At 42.6% G+C, this 18,514-nt stretch overlaps 1 protein-coding gene across 6 annotated transcripts in view; it reads right to left on the bottom strand.

The window, feature by feature from the left end:
* The window catches only part of GCNT1 (glucosaminyl (N-acetyl) transferase 1), a 258,795-nt gene extending 240,655 nt beyond the window's left edge, over nt 1-18,140 (bottom strand). The window contains exons 1-5 of one of the 6 annotated variants that reach the window (XR_014058387.1): nt 17,927-18,140; nt 17,442-17,571; nt 3,214-3,285; nt 3,007-3,079; nt 615-1,647 (exon numbers count right to left, since the gene is read on the bottom strand). The gene's annotated coding sequence lies outside the window, so the exon portion shown is untranslated. Of the gene's footprint in view, nt 1-614; nt 1,648-3,006; nt 3,080-3,213; nt 3,286-8,651; nt 8,747-12,667; nt 12,875-17,441; nt 17,572-17,907 lie in introns of those variants that run through there. The other 5 variants (XR_014058409.1, XR_014058418.1, XR_014058405.1 and 2 more) reach the window with 5 other exon arrangements.
* Nucleotides 18,141-18,514: the final 374 nt, after the last annotated feature.

The following is an 18,514-nucleotide window of genomic DNA, read 5'->3' as shown; positions in this document are numbered from 1 at the left end:
CTGAGGTTGGGGACGGGAGTACCCAGCTGGGCATGTTACTTCTGAAGGCAAGTGTTGAGGCTGGAAGAGAGGGTAGATTAAAAACTGGAAAATTGGAACCAACTGCCGCAGCCAGGTAAAAGAGCCACTGCTTGGTGACACTGGTGGGAATGATTACCTGAATTATTTTTCCCCACTGACCAAATATCAAGGAGCAAATCCCTTCTCCCTCCACCAGCTCTCCGCTCTGCTCGAGCGCCCGCTATTGGCAAAACCTTACAGGAAAAGTCGTCGGCTTTGTCACTCCCACAGCATCGCCGAAGAGCACAGAAGAATGGGCTTGAGTCACAATACCTTAATAACCAGCATGAGGAGTAAACGCATAATTACAAGTTTCAACTATTCTAATGTTCTAGATGTAGGGTAGGTAGGTAGGTTGGTAGGTTTAGTCGCTCAGTCATGTCCAACTCTTTTGACCCCATGGACTGTAGCCCACCAGGCTCCTCTGTCCCTTGGATTTCCCAGGCAAGAATACTGGAGTGGATTGCCATTTCCTTCTCCAGAGGATCTTCCTGACCCAGGGATCGAACCCGAGTCTTCTGATTGAGCCACATCTTAATAACCAACATGAGGAGTAAATTCATAATTACAAGTTTTAACTATTCTAATATTATAGATGCAGGGAAGTGCTTATAAACAGAGCTGTTACAGTGATGACACTTCTGGTACATTTTTTTTTAAATATAATAAAACTGTGACTAAAAGCACAACCCAAATAAGGAGACAGTATTAAACTTAACTCAAACCCTGTGCTCTCAAAAGACAGTAAAGGTTTAAAAAAAAAACAAACCATCACCCCACACCCTTTTGTGTTCCAGGAAACAGCTTACTGCAAAGAACCACCACCTTTCCTCAAATAACTTAGATAAAACTCACCCACAACTCCCTCGATTACCTATGATAAGACCAGACACAGAATCCTCCAAATTCCCTTCTTTGTCTCATAAATCATTAGCTGAACTGTTTTTCCTGCTTACCTATCTGGACAAAATGCCTGCCCACTTGACTTTATTTAGGCCTTCTTCTTTCCCCAGTTTTTCTCTCTTTCATTCACCCTCTGCCTAAGCTAACACTGAGAGGCAGGAAAAAACCCTAATTGTCCCTACCAAGAAGTCCCTTCCTGGGAATTCCCTAGAGGTCCAGGAGTTAGGACTCCATGCTTCCACTGCAAGGGCATGGGTTACATCCCTGACTGGGGAGCAAAGAGCCTGCATGCCACCTGATGGACGTGGGGGGATGGAGGGGGAGCCCCTTCCTTTCCTGACCTCAAGGTAAACTTTTCCTGATCAGTTGCCTGGTCAAGCCAGCTGCTCCTCTCACTCTTTCATTCTAGCCTTGTTGACTTTCCCATGAAAGAAAGGCTCTTTTCTGCCTGACTGTGGTGGCCCTTTAAATGGGCCGGAACTTGGGGGTACAGAGTCGGCTGATAAGAAAGTGAAAGAAAGAAGGAAAGAAGCTAATATTCCCTGATTTACACAGTATGCAAATATAACTCTGGGACAAAGAGCTAGCACCATCTACGTAGGCTCAGGGCACCCTCTCGAAGAGGTCTTGAAAGCCCGGGCAAGTAAGTAGACACGGCGGACACCTGTGCTCCGTGGAAGCAGCCTGAAAGGGAGAAGGGGGGAGAGAGAGAGAGAGAACAAAATGAGGAAAGACATGGGGACCACAGTTCTGGTGGAACTAAGGCATTTATTTAACATATTGTGGGCATATATATAGTCTCTTACAAGATAGCCCTTTTTAGCAGAGACAGGGATCAAAAATCTAACAAGTTATCCAGAAAGCAAGAGGCTAGAATCATTCTCAAGAGAGGGGGTTGTAAAAGTTACTTTACATATCAGAAGGGAAGAGAGTTGTAAATGGCTGCTGTTCACCCTATGGAATTTCCATAGAATGAGATACATGAATTTCTATTATCCCCGAAAGCCAGCTTGCCAGCTCTCAGGCACCTGTATTCAGGTGCTGTTAAGGAACACAGAATTCATGCAAGACTGAAAACAGCACACAGGAAGCCTCCTGTTAAATGTATCCTGACACCTGACCTTTCAAACGCTTGTAGATCTTACAAATGGAGTACTCTCCATTATAATTTCCCCTCCCCCTAGTGCAATAAACCCCTTCTCTGAATTGCAATAATCCTTTTGAATAAAGTCTCCCCTCACCAAACCTGGAATTGGTTTCTGTTTGACAGTTTTCTGGTGCTATGACTTGGCTCAAAAACTATGGACCTCTACCTACAAAGGTAACAGTTCAGACTGAGGAAACTTTGATAAGTTCAAGTCTTGAACCAGTGCTCTGGATTTCTTTGTTGTGAGTGCTAAGTCGCTTCAGTTGTGTCCAATTCTTTGCAACCCCATGTACTGTAGTCTCCCAGGCTCCTCTGTCCATGGAATTCTCCAAGCAAGAATGCTGGAGTGGGCTGCCATTTCCTTCTCCAGGGGAGCTTCCCTACCCAGGGATTGAATCCACACCTCTTTTGTCTCCTGCACTGGTAGCTGGGTTCTTTACCACTAGCACCACCTGGGAAGCCCCTCTTGTTTGTTTGGTCTTTTTAATTAATTTATTTATTTTAATTGGAGGCTAATTACTTTACAATATTGTAGTGGTTTTTGCCATACATTGACATGAATCAGCCATGGGTTGAATCACAGTAAACAGTTACTTTTATTCTTTCCAACAAAAAGAGAGTCTTTGCTTGTCCTTATGGCACAAATTCAGTTTAATATCTTCAAAAATGGCAACCTTTACCAAAAGCAATTTAGAACTTCAGAGGCTTCTTGGGCAAACTTGGGATCTTGCCAAACTCTCCATTCCCATCATTCCCCCACTCCCTTTTATTATCGGAACCTTCTCTTCAGCTGCCTTGAATCATTTTATCTGTCCCCCTTCAATGCCTGTATCTCCTCCAACCCCATCCACCCTGTGGGACCCCTCCCTACCCATCCCAGCCCCTCAAATCCTTACCTCTTAAGAGTTTGGCCCCTTCTGTTCTGCTCACCTCCTCTTCACTCCATTGGTGAAGGAAGGATCTCCTGCCCTAAAGAGAACCAGATGGTCAAAGACACAACACCTGATATTAGACAGGTGAGACTGATAGTAGTTTATTAATAGGCTCAGCTGGGGGAGGAGAATACCGCATGTCATTCAGGACCAGCTGGGAGTTACACTTACCAGAGTGAATCAGCAGGGCCTGTAGGAGGCAGGCTCTGTGGTAGAGACACAAGTGATGGTGACCCTTGGTTTCTGTAAGAATAAATGATGTCTTATTTAAATAATTGTGTGGGCTGGCAGGGAGGTAAGACTCCTCCCTGAGCAGTGAGGAGAGCATTTGGTCTGGCTGATGGGGGAACTAGCTGAGTGGAGACAAGAGCAGGGGAACTCAGGGTGAGGCCCCTGAGTATCAAGGCAGCACAGGAAACTTTACGCCCTAAAGTACACCCTCCTCCCATTAGGAGCTCTTGAGGGCCTCAGGGAGCCCAACCCAACGGTAACACTTGCCTGAAAAAAGTCATTGGAAACAGACTAGATATTTGAGCTACTCATATAGGCTTTGGAGGCACACAGATGACCACTTGATCTTTCCTTGGTCCCTTTCCCCAAATTTAGTCCACAGACTCCATAAGATTACACATCAGGGCAGAGGAAATATTAAAGGGCTGCTTTACCAATATGCATGGTGATGCTTAAGCCTCATATTGAGCAAGTAATGCTTGGCTAGGAACACAGCTGTGGTAAAAATGTAGAGGTGGGAAAAAGATGAGAGCAGCACATCCATCTATACAAACCAAAGAGTTCAAATTTTGACATTGAAGCTGTAAACTTTCTATTTGTGCCTGTCTCTATTTGCATGTATATGTGTACATACATATAAGAATATATGTATTATGTGTGTTAGCTATGTGCTCAGTTGCTTTAGTCATGTCCAATTCTTTGTGACCCTATGGACTGTAGCCCATTAGGTTCTTCTGTCCATGGCTTTCTCTGGACGAGAAATTTGGAGTGGGTTACCCTGCCGTCCTCCAGGGGATCTTCCCGACCCAGAAATCAAACCCACGTCTTTTGTGTCTCCTGCTTTGTAGGTGGATTCTTTATCAATAGTGCCACCTGGAAAGTCAATATATGTTTATACATATACTACTTTCCTAAATACAGATGGTATTACCAAATTGGATGATAAAATCCCTTAAATGTCCTCAGTTCTGACTGACGTAGAAATAAGTTAGAGCTTATGTAAATTAAATATTCCTAAAATTCCCAGAAATTAAAGAAATTGAACTCCTAATATATTTATCCCTAATACTTCTAAAATGAAATTTTAATACTCAGTAAGAGTACTTTCAAAGTACTTCTGCAGAAACTATCCCAAATATTTAAAGAATTCAGGTTCACATAATTTAGGTAAATATTTGGAAAATGACACTAGTCTGATATTGTCAGTTTAATAAAAGCTTTTACTAAAAACTTGTCTTCTGAGTTATCATCATCAAGCATAAAAAAAGCACACATTATTTGTTCTCTTTGGACACGTTCTTCCTAAAATTATCTAGATTTGCTAATTAATAAGCTAACATTATTGGAAAAGTCCCTGATGCTGGGAAAGGTTGAGGGCAGAAGAATAAGAAGGCATCAGAGGATGAGCTGGCTGGATGGCATCACAATGGACGTGAACTTGGGCAAACTTCAGGAGATGGTGAGGGACAGGGAGGGGAGGCCTGGCATGCTGTAGTCCATGGGGTTGCAAAGAGTCGGACACAACTGGGTGACTGAAAAACAACAACAACATCTACTACATGTTTGTGGTAGTGGTTTAGTCACTAAGTCCTGTTCGATTCTTTGCGACCCTATGGACTGTAGCCTGCCAGGCTCCTCCTCTCCAGGCAAGAATACTGGAGTGGGTTGCCATGCCTTCCTCCAGAGGATATTCCTGACCCAGGGATCAAAGGAAACATATGGCTATAGAAAAAAGTTTTGAAATGTATATTCTTTAGCCTGGCTAGTCAGCTACAATATGCCAATATATAAGAGTTTACAGTTATTTACATCATAGTTCTCTCTGTAAGTGTATTATTAAATAGTTTTCTAAGGCTACACTAACCAAGTATCAGAGACTGGCTGGCTTAACCAACAGCACTTTATTTTCTTACAGTTCTGGAGGCTGGAGGCCCCTATGCTTGACACAAGTCAAAGTGTTAGCAAAGTTGATATCTTCTGAGACCTCTGTCCTTAGCTTGTAGATGATTGTCTTCTCCCTGTGTCTTCCTATAGGGACCTGTTTGTGTCAGATTAGGACCTACCCTAGTGACCTCATTTAACTTACTATTTAAAGACCCTATCTCCAAATACAGTCACACATGGGGACACTTAGGTGTTAGGACTAAAATAGATGAATTTTAAAAGAACATAATTCAGCCCATAATTCATGGCATCCAGTCCTATCACTTCATGGCAAATAGATGGACAAACAGTGGAAACCGTGGCTGACTTTACTTTTTTGGGCTCCAAAATCACTGCAGATGGTAAGTGCAGCCATGAAATTAAAAGACACTTACTCCCTGGAAGGAAAGTTATGACCAACCTAGACTAGCATATTAAAAAGCAGAGACACTACTTTGTTAACAGAGGTCCATCTAATCCAGGCTATGGTTTTTCCAGTGGTCGTGTATGGATGTGAGAGTTGGACTATAGTGAAGAATTGATGCTTTTGAACTGTGGTGTTGAAGACTCTTGAGAGACCCTTGGACTGCAAGGAAATCAAACCAGTCCATCCTAAAGGAAATCAGTCCTGGGTGTTCATCTGAAGGACTGATGTTGAAGCTGAAACTCCTATATTTTGGCCACCTGATGCGAAGAGCTGACTCATTGGAAAAGACCCTGCTGCTGGGAAAGAGTGAAGGCAGGAAGAGAAGGGAACGACAGAGGATGAGATGGTTAGATGGCATCACTGACTCAATGGGCATGAATTTGGGTAAACTCCGGGTGTTGGTGATGGACAGGGAGGCCTGGCGTGCTGCTGTTCATGGGGTCACAAAGAGTCGGACACGACTGAGCGACTGAACTGAATTCAGCCCAGAACAGTGGGTGAGACTCTACTTGGAGAAATACCACCAGAAAGAGACAACTTTGTAAGGTCTACAGGATATATTTTTTTAGAAAGGGAAAGTAATTTTGCCTAGAAGACAAACATTTTATATCTTATCATAGTAACTTCCTGTGCCTTGGGTTGACTTTATCATGTTGTTGATTATTTAAAAGAAAAACAAAGTTCATTCACTTTTGAAAGAGCCATGGTTCTTTAGAGCCATGTTACCTCCTATATTTACTTTTAAAATCTTCTATTGCCACTGCAGGCAGATATCATAGAGGTCCCATGGAAGAAGAGAACCAGACATAGCTCTCTTGACAGAAGAGAAGATGTTTTAGGCCTAAGGCATTTTGCAATCTAAGCCTGGACACAATGCATGCCCTTGCAGAGGTCTGGTAGTTAATGGTTTTAGGGAACAAAGCAGAGTATTACCAGAATAAACAGGTATTACCAGGTCAGGGAGATAACCATATCAAAGATAATGTACCAGTTGTAAAGACTCCCAGTTCTTTTTTGAAGGTAAAGGTTAGTCTGAAGGACATTCTTGAGGAGTTCTGTGGAACCCAACCCCCTGGAACACTAGAGGCTAACTGGAACCTAAGAAATGATATCGTTGACTTCACTGACTCTCCTAGATCTCAATCAACTGGAGCCTGGACTCTGTCAACATTTACCCCACTCTATGCTGAATTCTCCTGTGTTAAAGACCCTTCATGAATATGCATGCGCCCTTAACTTAAAACTTTCCCATTTTTTTTTTAAATTTATTTTTGGTTGCGCTGGGTCTTTGTTGATGGGCAGGCATTTCTCTAGTTGCAGTGAACGGGGCCTACTGTCTAGCTGCTGTGTGAGGGCTTCTCATTGTGGTGACTCCTCTCGTTGGGGAGCACAGGCTCTAGGGCACATGGAGTTCAGTAGTTGAAGCACATGGGCTTCAGTAGTTGAAGCTTCCGGGCTCCAGAGCACAGGGTCAATAGTTGTGGCGTGTGGGCTTAGTTACTGCATGGCATGTAGGATCTTCCCAGATCAGGGATCGAACCCATGTCTCCGGCATTGGCAGGTGGATTCTTTACCACTGAGCCACCTAGTTGAAGCTTCCGGGCTCCAGAGCACAGGGTCAATAGTTGTGGCGTGTGGGCTTAGTTACTGCATGGCATGTAGGATCTTCCCAGATCAGGGATTGAACCCATGTCTCCGGCATTGGCAGGTGGATTCTTTACCACTGAGCCACCAGGGAAGCCCTCCCACTTTTACTGTTCAGGGAGACACTGCTTTGGGAAACATCCTCAGGTTTTCTCCTTACTTGTTGCAAGTAATAAATCTTTCCTTCTGCTCTTGGGCTTGATTATGTCTTTTGGCTCCACATCCACCAAGAGGCAAACCCTATTTTCAGGTAAAACCCCTTTGATTTTTGGATTGACTTCATTCTTGCAAGCCACATAAATTTTCTTGCTTCTTGCATTATTTTTGTTATGAATTCTCATCAGATCTTCCACTTTTGAAAATTATCAGTTATGAGTTAACCCTGGTCATTCTAAGTGTTTCATCATCTACAGATAGTTCTTTTTGTTTTACTCTGATGCTTCTCTAAACGTGCCTACAAATCACCTACAGGTCAGAGTGTTTTGTCTTCCGCAAAGAAGGACTATCCCAGAGACCCAGGGAAAAGAACTCTGCCAACCAAGCACTCCTGGGCACAGACCTCCAATGTTATTACTTAAGTAACTTTGAGGATATACTGGTGGAATGAGTCGAGATTTCCAGAACTCTAGAGAAGCAGATGAATTCATGAGATTGCAAACCAAGATCAATCAGAACATTAATTACTTAAGACTGAATGAAGATCTGATAGAAGATGATTCTGAGTTTTATTTGAAATATTACTGATTCCTTAATATTCTACTTTTCTGGATATACAGAACCTCTTTCTCTTTTCCCTTAAGCTATCTGTAACTCTTAACAATTCAGTAGACTACACTTTTATAAACAGAAATGAAATTTAGGAACTTTTCTGGTAGTCTAAGGGTTAAGTCTACACACTGCCAATGCAGGGGACAGGGGTTTGATCCCTGGTCGGAAAACTAATATCCCACATACCTTGCAGCATGGGCAAAATATTAAGTAAATATATAAAAATAAAATTTAGAAAAAAGAAAGACGTTTATCTTTCTTTTCCCTGCTTTCTCCCTCAGAATTAAGAATCTCTTTTTGAACATTCTTATTTTCATGACAATATAATTATTTGCATAGGTTCAGTAAGACTCTCTCCTCTTTGTTAATAGGATGTGATAAAACCAAGGTTTGGCTGGAATGTCAAATTTGAGAATGATGCTCACTTACTTTTATTCACTTTCAAGAAGCTACTGTTGACTTTATTCTAGAGCCAAGGCTTACTAAGCCCCTTTAGAAAAACTGGCCTGATACCTGGCCTACAGGTTTCCAGCCTTACAGGTGGGCAAGAAAGGTCACTTTGAGAGGTCCAGGAATCTTAGAAAAATTTGGAGACATAGAGAAGAGAGGGATTTACCCAAATCCATAGATACTGCAGGTGAAATGTGATGGCAAGTTCATGAGTTTGCTTCCTAACCTTCAGATGCCTGTACAAGTCCAACCTGAAATTCCCTGTGAAAAAATTCCAGTAAAGCAAACTTTAAAAGGTTTATATGTTAAATTAGCATTCTTGATGCACCCCTGTAAATTATCAGGTCAATCTTAATGAGGCCAGTCTTATTTTGTGATAAAGAATAATCTTTCTTTAAGGCTATCTTTCATCAAAAGAGGAATGAACATAGAAATTTTGTGTTTCATAGAAAATAATAACACAACCTCTGGAGTGATCAAATTCTGGTTCTATTCATTGTTTTTGAGCTATTTTGCATGTCTTTGTAAATTTCAGGTCACTGATGGATGTGCAAACTCATTTGTCAGGTAGGAATTTCACTGGTTTCTTCATTGCTATGGAAAAGCCAGTTTCATTCCCTACCTATGACTCGGACTAGATCCTGTCACCTAGTACAAATTGTCAGCCCTTGCAAGTTTTCAATTCTTCCAGTTTCATGCAACATCTGGTTACAACTTCCAGACTAATATTTCCTTTATTTCTCCCTCCCTCTTGACCAAGAACTAAAACCTGACTGCCCAGATTGTTATCAGGACTCTGGGTTGCCTTGTTGTAGTTTTTCAGTCACTCAGTCATATGCAACTCTTTGCAACCCCATGGACTGCAGCACACCAGGCTTTCCTGTCCTTCACCATCTCCTGGAGCTTGCTCAAACTCGTGTCCACTGCGTCGTTGATGCCATCCAACCATCTCATCCTTTGTTGTCCCCTTCTCCTCCTGACTTCAATCTTTCCCAGCAGCAGGGTCTTTTCTAATGAGTGGCTCTTCACATCAGGTGGCCAAAGTATTGGAGTTTCAGCTTCAACATCAGTCCTTCCAATGAATATTCAGAGCTGATTTCCTTTAGCATTGACTGGGTCGATCTCCTTGCAGTCCAAGGGACTCTCAGGAGTCTTCTCCAACACCACAGTTCAAAAGCATCAATTCTTTGGTGCTCAGCTTTCTTTATAGTCCAACTCTCACATCCGTACATGACTACTGGGAAAACCCTAGCTTTGACTAAGCAGACCTTTGTAGGCAAAGTAATGTCTCTGCTTTTTAATATGCTGTCTAGGTTTGTCATAGCTTTTCTTCCAAGGAGCAAGTGTCTTTTAATTTTATGGCTGCAGTCACCATCTGCAGTGATTTTGGAGCCCCCCAAAATAAAGTCTGTCACTGTTTCATTGTTTCCCCATCTATTTGCCATGAAGTGATGGGACCGGAGGCCATGATCTCAGATTTTTGAATGTTGATCTTTAAGTCAACTTTTTCGCTCTCCTCTTTCACCTTCATCAACATCAAGAGACTAGTTCCTTGTTGCTTTCTGCCATAAGAGTGGTGTCATCTGCATATCTGAGGTTATTGATATTTCTCCCGACAATCTTGATCCCAGGTTGTGCTTCATCCAGCTCAGCATCTTGCATGATGTACTAAGCATATAAGTTAAATAAGCAGGGTGATGACAATATACAGCCTTGCTGTACTGCTTTCCTAGTTTTGTACTGCTTTTCCAGTCTATTGTTCCATGTCTGGTTCTAACTGTTGCCTTTTGACCTGCACACAGGTTTTGCAGGAGGCGGGTAGGTGGTCTGGTATTCCCAGCTCCTTAAGAATTTTCCAGTTTGTTGTGATCCACACAAAGGCTTTTAGCCTACTCAATGAAGCAGAAGTAGATGTTTTTCTGGAATTCTCTTGCTTTTTCTATGATCCAACAGATGTTGGCAATTTGATCTCTGGTTCATCTACCTTTTCTAAATCCAGCTTGAACATCTGGAAATTCTTGGTTCACGTTCTATTGAAGCCTGGCTTGGAGAATTTTGAGCATTACTTTGCTAGCATGTGAAATGAGTGCAATTGTGCGTTAGTTTGAACATTCTTTGGCATTGCCCTTCTTTGGAACGGAGTGAAAACTGACATTTTTCAGTCCTGTGACCACTACTGAGTTTTTCAAATTTGCTGGCATATTGAGTGCAGCACTTTAATAGCATGGGGACTTAAATCTGCATAACAACCTTTTGGGTTGTCTGAGGGTTGCCTCATAGCTGGACTTTTTCTCCAGGATCTGAGGAAATGGTGGGAACTGAAACCCAACAACTTGGTACATCCCTGAAGGACTTGTCATCACCACAGACCATGCATACACACACTGGAGTCTTCCCACACAAGCCCCTGGTTGGGCCACCAGGAAGTCTGACAAAATTCTCACGTCATACATGCTCTTCTGTGAGAGGCAATCAAGACCTAGATAATACTGCCAAGAGCACTGACATTTTAGTTTTCAGAAACAATGACCAGTTCTTGCATAATCTAAAGATCTCTTAGACCTTTAATATTTCTTTTTTCCATTGTAAGTATATCTCTTTTAAGAGCCTGACTTATGCTACTATCTCTCTACAGATGGTTCAACTGATTTGGCAGGAACAAAACCAATAAGAGACCTCAAGAAATTATTTCTTAGTCCCTGACTTGCCTTGCTCAAGAGGTTTATGAGGCAATCATTGCCTCTGGGTTGCTCAGCCATGATTAATATTCACTCATCTTAAATCTGAAGGGAAACAAAATATACCACCCCAATGTATGCCTTGTTGGCATATCGATTATTTTAAGCTGGTTATTTTTTCTATAAAAGCAGACACAGGTAAAGCTCTGAAAGCTGAGTGGCAGTTGCCCTTCTATGAGAAATATTTACATTTATAAGGGAAGTCTTCATTTGTAAAGGGTGTCTCCCTCTCTGTACCAGGAAGAGAAGGATATCCAAATTTTTAGAAAACTCTTGCCAGTGAGAAGATGAGGACTTAAATCTGCACAACAATCTTATACTTGTTTCCTGTGCTTTTCCTGGTAATCTCCCATGACTGACTCCCCACCACCATCATCTTTTGTCTTAGCTGCCTATGGTGTTTCAGATGGCAGCTTTAGCCATTTCAGAGAGTTACTCAGTTTTCCTGGGTTTCCCCCACGTATATAAGGAGGTAAATGTGCTCAGTCAGTATACACGTTATTAAACTTTTGCTTGATTTTCTATTAACCTGTCTTGTATTAATTTAATTGTTAGACCAGCCAAAGAACCTAGAAGGGAGGAAGGAACAACTTTTCTACCTCTACAGATGGCAATGCAGATGGGACTCTGCCCACTGCAGGGTTGCTGCAGCTGAGGGATCCTGGGACCTCTGAGAAAAGTGTGCAGAGGGTGAGAATTCTCAGCATGTCAGGAAACACTGTTTTTACTGATTTAACTAGACAGAAATATGGATTGCACCCCATCTGCAGCTAAACCTTTCTTAGGGAGTGGACCTTCTGCATCTTTTGAGAGCTGCATCTTTTGTACTCTCTTGTGGACTACCTCTTGCAGCCTTGGTTAAACCATAAAAAGTCTCATTTGTTTGAGTCGCTATTGAGGCTAATATTAGATGCAACTTGTCAGTGGCTACATGATGGATCCTTTGAATTGGCTATGTTTAAGAGAGAAAATGGTAGAGGGCATGACAACCCATTCCAGTATTCTTGTCTGGAGAATCCCACGGGCAGAGGAGCCTAGCAGTCTATGGTCCAGGCTAGGCTTGCAAAGAGTCAGACACGACTGAAGTGACTTAGTAGGCAACAGAGAAAAAGTCTTTGGAACACTCTCATTCTAAATAATTGTCTGATGGATACCTATGGAAATATCAAATTGAAAAGAAGACAGGGAAATATAATGCTAGCCACAAGGACTCCCTTAACAAGAAGAAAGAACAGAAATTATGTCCTTTAACAAGAAGAAAGGACAGAATTAATGTCTACATCCAGTGTAAATTCCCCTCCTCAAAGTCCAGACCCATCTACCTGCTTTAGCTTCTTTTTCCCTATAAGATTTATGGAGAGCACGCCAGGCAATCTCTAGGCCCAGAGTATACAGGTTACTCATAAAAATGCCAAAAGTTAGGAATTGAATTTAGCAGAAGCACCTGGTACAAGCAGTAGGGCTCCCTTTGCTGTCTCTTAAAATTCCCCCTACTCTGCAGGGCTCTATGAGGCTCTGCCAACTTCAGGCCTTCCTATGAAATATCCTTTGCTGATGTATCCTGGACCTCCACTGCAGTGCATTCATGTGTCCTGACCAGCAGCAGATCTTCCAATTTATGAAGCCCTTTTACCTCCACCGTCAGAAGATACTATTAAATTTAGAGAGGAATTGAAAGATTAGTGCATTTCCAACTAAGATGAAAACCAAAAGATTTCTACATTTTTAGAACTTCAGTTTTAGTATGGTAAGAATACTGGAGTGGGTTGCCATTTCCTTCTCCCAGAGATCTTTCCAACCCAGGGATCGAACTCACATCTCCTGCATTGGCAGGCAGATTCTTTACTACTGAGCCAGCAGAGAAGCCCAACTCAGGTGATTTTAGAGGGAAAAATTATGTTTCAGTAGCACATGTTTGTGGATTCATGCGTGCTTAGTTGCTCAGTCATGGTCTGACTCTTGGTGACCCCACAAACTACAGCCTGCCATGCTCCTCTGTTCATGGGATTTCCCAGGCAAGAATACTGGAGTGGGTCCCCATGTCCTTCTCCAGGGCTTCTTCCTGACCCAGGGATCGAACCTACATCTCCTACGCTGGCATGGGGATTCTTTTACTGCTGAGCCACCAGGGAAGGCTTCCATAGAAATACCTCTTATTAAATCCCTGATTCATGTAATACAGACCTGAAAGGAGCATCACTCACCTCCTGAAATGAGACACAACTCTTTAATTGAGTGGACTTAGTCTGTCTCAAGACAGACTGGTTCAATAAGACATGCAGCAATCTATCAATTTAGCTTTTGAATTGTGAAACTTCTTTAAAGTTTAAATAGTACTGATGAGAAACAAAATATACTACCCCCAAATTAGACATATTGATTACTGTAAACTGGTTATTTTGAAAGAACAGTAGTTTCTAGAATTTCTAGAGTTTTAGTCATCCTCCTATTCCTGGTACCATGAGGAAGATGCCCTTTCAAATATAAATATCGCATACAATAGGGTAGCTTCTACTCTGTTCTCAGAACTTCACCTGTGTCTGTTGTTTCTTAAAAATAACCAACCCTAGATAATCTTTATGCCAAAGAGGCATATCTGGGGGTGGCATATTCTGCTTCTCTTCATATATTAACTATACTTCAATAATACTGATTTTTTAAAAAAATTTTATGTTCAAGAAAACTAGAAGGTATAAGCAGAGAGGAGAGAGATTTGTTGAGCAGGATCTGAACACAATGAGTTTGCAATGATGATGGATCTCAAAGAACAGAGGCTCTCTAGGCTGCTAGAAATATACCTGGACTTCAGGTGTTTCCCATCTAGCAGCCACCTGGGAAGGGATGAGAGTACTTAAGAGAAGCTGCAAGGAAGTTTCACATTTAGGAGGCATTGGTATAGCAAAGGAAGGGGAAGAGTTGGAGGCAGTGGAAGAAAAACAAATTAACACTATGCTTCCCTGCTGGCTTGGGCTTCCCTGGTGGCTCAGCTGGTAAAGAATCTGCCTGCAATGCGGGAGACCTAGGTTCTATCCCTGGGTTGAGAAGATACCCTGGAGAACGGAAAGGCTACCCAGTGCAGTATTCTGGCAACTAAGCACAGCCTGTACACCAGGAAGAGTGGGCTGACATGCTAAGGGAAACAGAAGAGCCAGGTGGGCTCAAGGAGTATTTTAAGCTGAGGACTAGAATTCTCTTTCTGTATTAGCGGGAACATCCCAAAGATAAAATTGTTTAACTCTGACTTGTAAGTGGTTGAAATATGACTAAAGTGCCCTCTGCTGGTAGTATGCAAAGGCAGATGTATAAACATAAAATAGTTGAGAAATATGAGGAAAAGCAGCTCCAGTTTTTATGTGTACTGAATATAATAAACTTGGAAAATTCACTTTCAAATCTTTCAGGATGTGAAATAGCTCAGCTGGAATTCCATCACCTCCACTAGCTTTGTTCATAGTGATGCTTTCTAAGGCCCACTTGACTTCACATTCCAGGATGTCTGGCTCTAGGTGAGTGATCACACCATCGTGATTATCTGGGTCGTGAAGATCTTTTTTGTACAGTTCTTCTGTGTATTCTTGCCACCTCTTCTTAATATCTTCTGCTTCTCTTAGGTCCCTACCATTTCTGTCCTTTATCGAGCCTATCTTTGTATGAAATGTTCAGTTGGTATCTCTAATTTTCTTGAAGAGATCTCTAGTCTTTCCCAATCTGTTGTTTTCCTCTATTTGTTTGCACTGATCGCCGAGGAAGGCTTTCTTATCTCTCCTTGCGATTCTTTGGAACTCTGCATTCAGATGGGAATATCTTTCCTTTTCTTCTTTGCTTTTCACTTCTCTTCTCTTCCCAGCTATCTGTAAGGCCTCCTCAGACAGCCATTTTGCTTTTTTGCAGTTCTTTTCCATGGGGATTGTCTTGATCCCTATCTCCTGTACAATGTCACGAACCTCTGTCCATAGTCCATCAGGCACTCTGTCTATCAGATCTAGTCCCTTAAATCTATTTGTCACTTCTACTGTATACTCATAAGGGATTTGATCTAGGTCATACCTGAATGGACTAGTGGTTTTCCCTACTTTCTTCAATTTAAGTCTGAATTTGGCAATAAGCAGTTCATGATCTGAGCCACAGTCTGCTCCCGGTCTTGTTTTTGCTGACTGTATAGAGCTTCTCCATCTTTGGCTGCAAAGAATATAATCAATCTGATTTCGGTGTTGACCATCTGGTGATGTCCACGTGTAGAGTCTTCTCTTGTGTTGTTGGAATGGGGTGTTTGCTATTACCAGTGCGTTCTCTTGGCAAAACTCTATTAGCCTTTGCCCTGCTTCATTCTGTACTCCAAGGCCAAATTTGCCTGTTAATGCCAGGTGTTTCTTGACTTCCTACTTTTGCATTCCAGTCCCCTATAATGAAAAGAACATCTTTTTTGGGTGTTAGTTCTAGAAGGTCTTGTAGGTCTTCATAGAACCGTTCAACATCAGCTTCTTCGGCGTTACTGGTCGGGGCATAGACTTGGATTACCGTGATATTGAGTGGTTTGCCTTGGAAACAAACAGGGATCATTCTATTATTTTTGAGATTGCATCCAAGTACTGCCTTTCGGACTCGTTTGTTGACCATGATGGCTACTCCATTTCTTCTAAGGGATTCTTGCCCACAGTAGTAGATATAATGGTCATCTGAGTTAAATTCACCCATTCCAGTCCATCTTAGTTTGCTGATTCCTAGAATGTCAACATTCACTCTTGCCATCTCCTGTTTGACCACTTCCAATTTGCCTTGATTCATGGACCTAACATTCCAGGTTCCTATGCAATATTGCTCTTTACAGCATCAGACTTTGCATCTATCACCAGTCACGTCCACAGCTGGGTATCGTTTTTGCTTTGGCTCCATCCCATCATTCTTTCTGGAGTTATTTCTCCACTGATCTCCAGTAGCATATTGGGCACCTACTGACCTGGGGAGTTCATCTTTCAGTGCCCTATCTTTTTGCCTTTTCATACTTACTGTTCATGGGGTTCTCAAGGCAAGAATACTGAAGTGGTTTGCCATGCCCTTCTCCAGTGGACCACATTCTGTCAGACCTCTCCACCATGACCCATCCGTCTTGGGTGGCCCCACACGGCATGGCTTAGTTTCACTGAGATAGACAAGGATGTGGTCTGTGTGATCAGATTAGCTGGTCCCATCACTTCATGGCAAATAGATGGGGAAACAATGGAAGCAGTGACAGACTTTATTTTGGGGGGCTTCAAAATCACTGCAGATGGTGACTGTAGCCATAAAATTAAAAGATGCTTGCTACTTGAAAGAAAAGCTATGACCAACCTAGACAGCATATTAAAAAGCAGAGACAAAAAAAAAAAAAGTAGAGACATTACTTTGCCGACAGAGGTCCATCTAGTCAAAGCTATGGTTTTTCCAGTAGTTATGTATGGATGTGAGAGTTGGACTATAAAGAAAGCTGAGCACCGCAGAATTGATGCTTTTGAACTGTGGTGTTGGAGAAGACTCTTGAGAGTGCCTTGGACTGCAAGGAGATAAAACCAGCCAGTCCTAAAGGAAATCAGTCCTAAATGTTCATTGGAAGGACTGATGCTGAAGCTGAAATTCCAATACTTTGGCCACCTGATGAGAAGAGCTGACTTAATGGAAAAGACCCTGCTGCTGGGAGAGATTGAAGGCGGGAGGAGAAGGGGACAACAGAGGATGAGATGGTTGGATGGCATCACCGACTCAATGTACATGAGTTTGAACAAGTTATGGGAGTTGGTGGTGGACAAGAAAGTTGGAGTGCTGCAGTCCATGGGGTTGCAAAGAGTCAGACATGACTGAGTGACTGAACTGAGACCACGAGGGAAGTCCTATTTTATTCTTCTTTAAAGAAAAGCAAAACAAAAACCTTTTCTTCAACCTTTTCTTCCTTTACTCACTGCCTTAATTCATTCTCTCTCTCTCCCTATTTCCAGCAAAGCATGGCAAACTTTTCTGGAAAAGGACAGAGAGCTAGTAAATATTTAAAGCACTATGGGCTCTCTTGGAGAAGGCAATGGCAACCCACTCCAGTACTCTTGCCTGGAAAATCCCATGGATGGCGGAGCCTGGTAGGCTACAGTCCATGGGGTCACTAAGAGTCGGACACGACTGAGCGACTTCACTTTCACTTTTCCCTTTCATGCACTGGAGAAGGAAATGGCAACCCACTCCAGTATTCTTGCCTGGAGAATCCCAGGGACAGCAGAGCCTGGTGGGCTGTCGTCTATGGGGTCACACAGAGTCGGACACGACTGAAGTGCCTTAGCAGCAGCAGCAGCAGCAGCAGCAGCAGCAGCATGGGCTCTCTCGTCTCTACCCAAGAGAACACATAAATGATTGGGTGTGGCACCCTTTGCATTAGTTTACCCACCCTGCCTTATAGAAAGCAGACCATCATTTCATCCTCACAGTGACCAGTCAGGAAGCTGTCATTATTCTATACCTTCCCCTGTGCGGGATTCTAGATGGGAGTTCTAGAAAGGAACAGAGGGTCTGGGGACATAAACCTCCCTTTGAGCATGGCAAAGGGAGTTTCTGGAATAACCTGATTGTTCGTGTCTGTTAAACCCTCTCTAATCCAGGGTTTCCTCCTGTGCCCCCAGGGACATCACTCTTGTCAAATTCAACTCCATGTTATCCAGCAGGCACTTATCTGAACTCGTCTTACTCATCATCTTGGCAGCATTTCAGACAAATCATCACTTTGTCCTTGGAAAGCTTTCTTCAACTGGGCACTGAATGCTCTCTGTTTTCCTCCTGTCACTCCTTCTAAGCCTACTGGTTCTTTTTCATCTCCCTTCATCTCCCAGGCCTTTTAACACTGTGAAGCCTCAAGACAGGCTTCAGATCTCTTCTCTTTCGTCCCTACACTCCTTCATTATGACCTCACTGTCTTGTTTGGGGTGGGGGAGAGGGCAGGGAGAGGCAGCAAGTTATATGAGAGTGTCTTTGTTAATATTTTATTTAACACAGGTCCAATGTGGAAATTATGATAATTTCACAAGTCAATAGCATAATGTCTCAATTAGTTGCACAATTGTTCCAAGCAAGGGAAGATGAAAGGAATTGTTTGGTCGGTAAGTCATGTCTGACTCTTTTGTGATCCCATGGGCTGTATAGCCCGCCAGGCTCCTCTGTCCATGGAATTTCCCAGGCAAGAAAACTGAAGTGGGTCACCATTTCTTTCTCCAGGGGATCTTCCCAAAGCAGGGAATGAACCCACATCTCCTACATCGGCAGGTGGATTCTTTACCAC

Source organism: Giraffa tippelskirchi, chromosome 1, assembly GCF_054371585.1.
Source record: "Giraffa tippelskirchi isolate mGirTip1 chromosome 1, T2T-mGirTip1v1.2.pri, whole genome shotgun sequence".
NCBI classification, from domain to species: Eukaryota; Metazoa; Chordata; class Mammalia; order Artiodactyla; family Giraffidae; genus Giraffa; species Giraffa tippelskirchi.
This window is presented reverse-complemented; position numbering and strand designations above follow the sequence as displayed.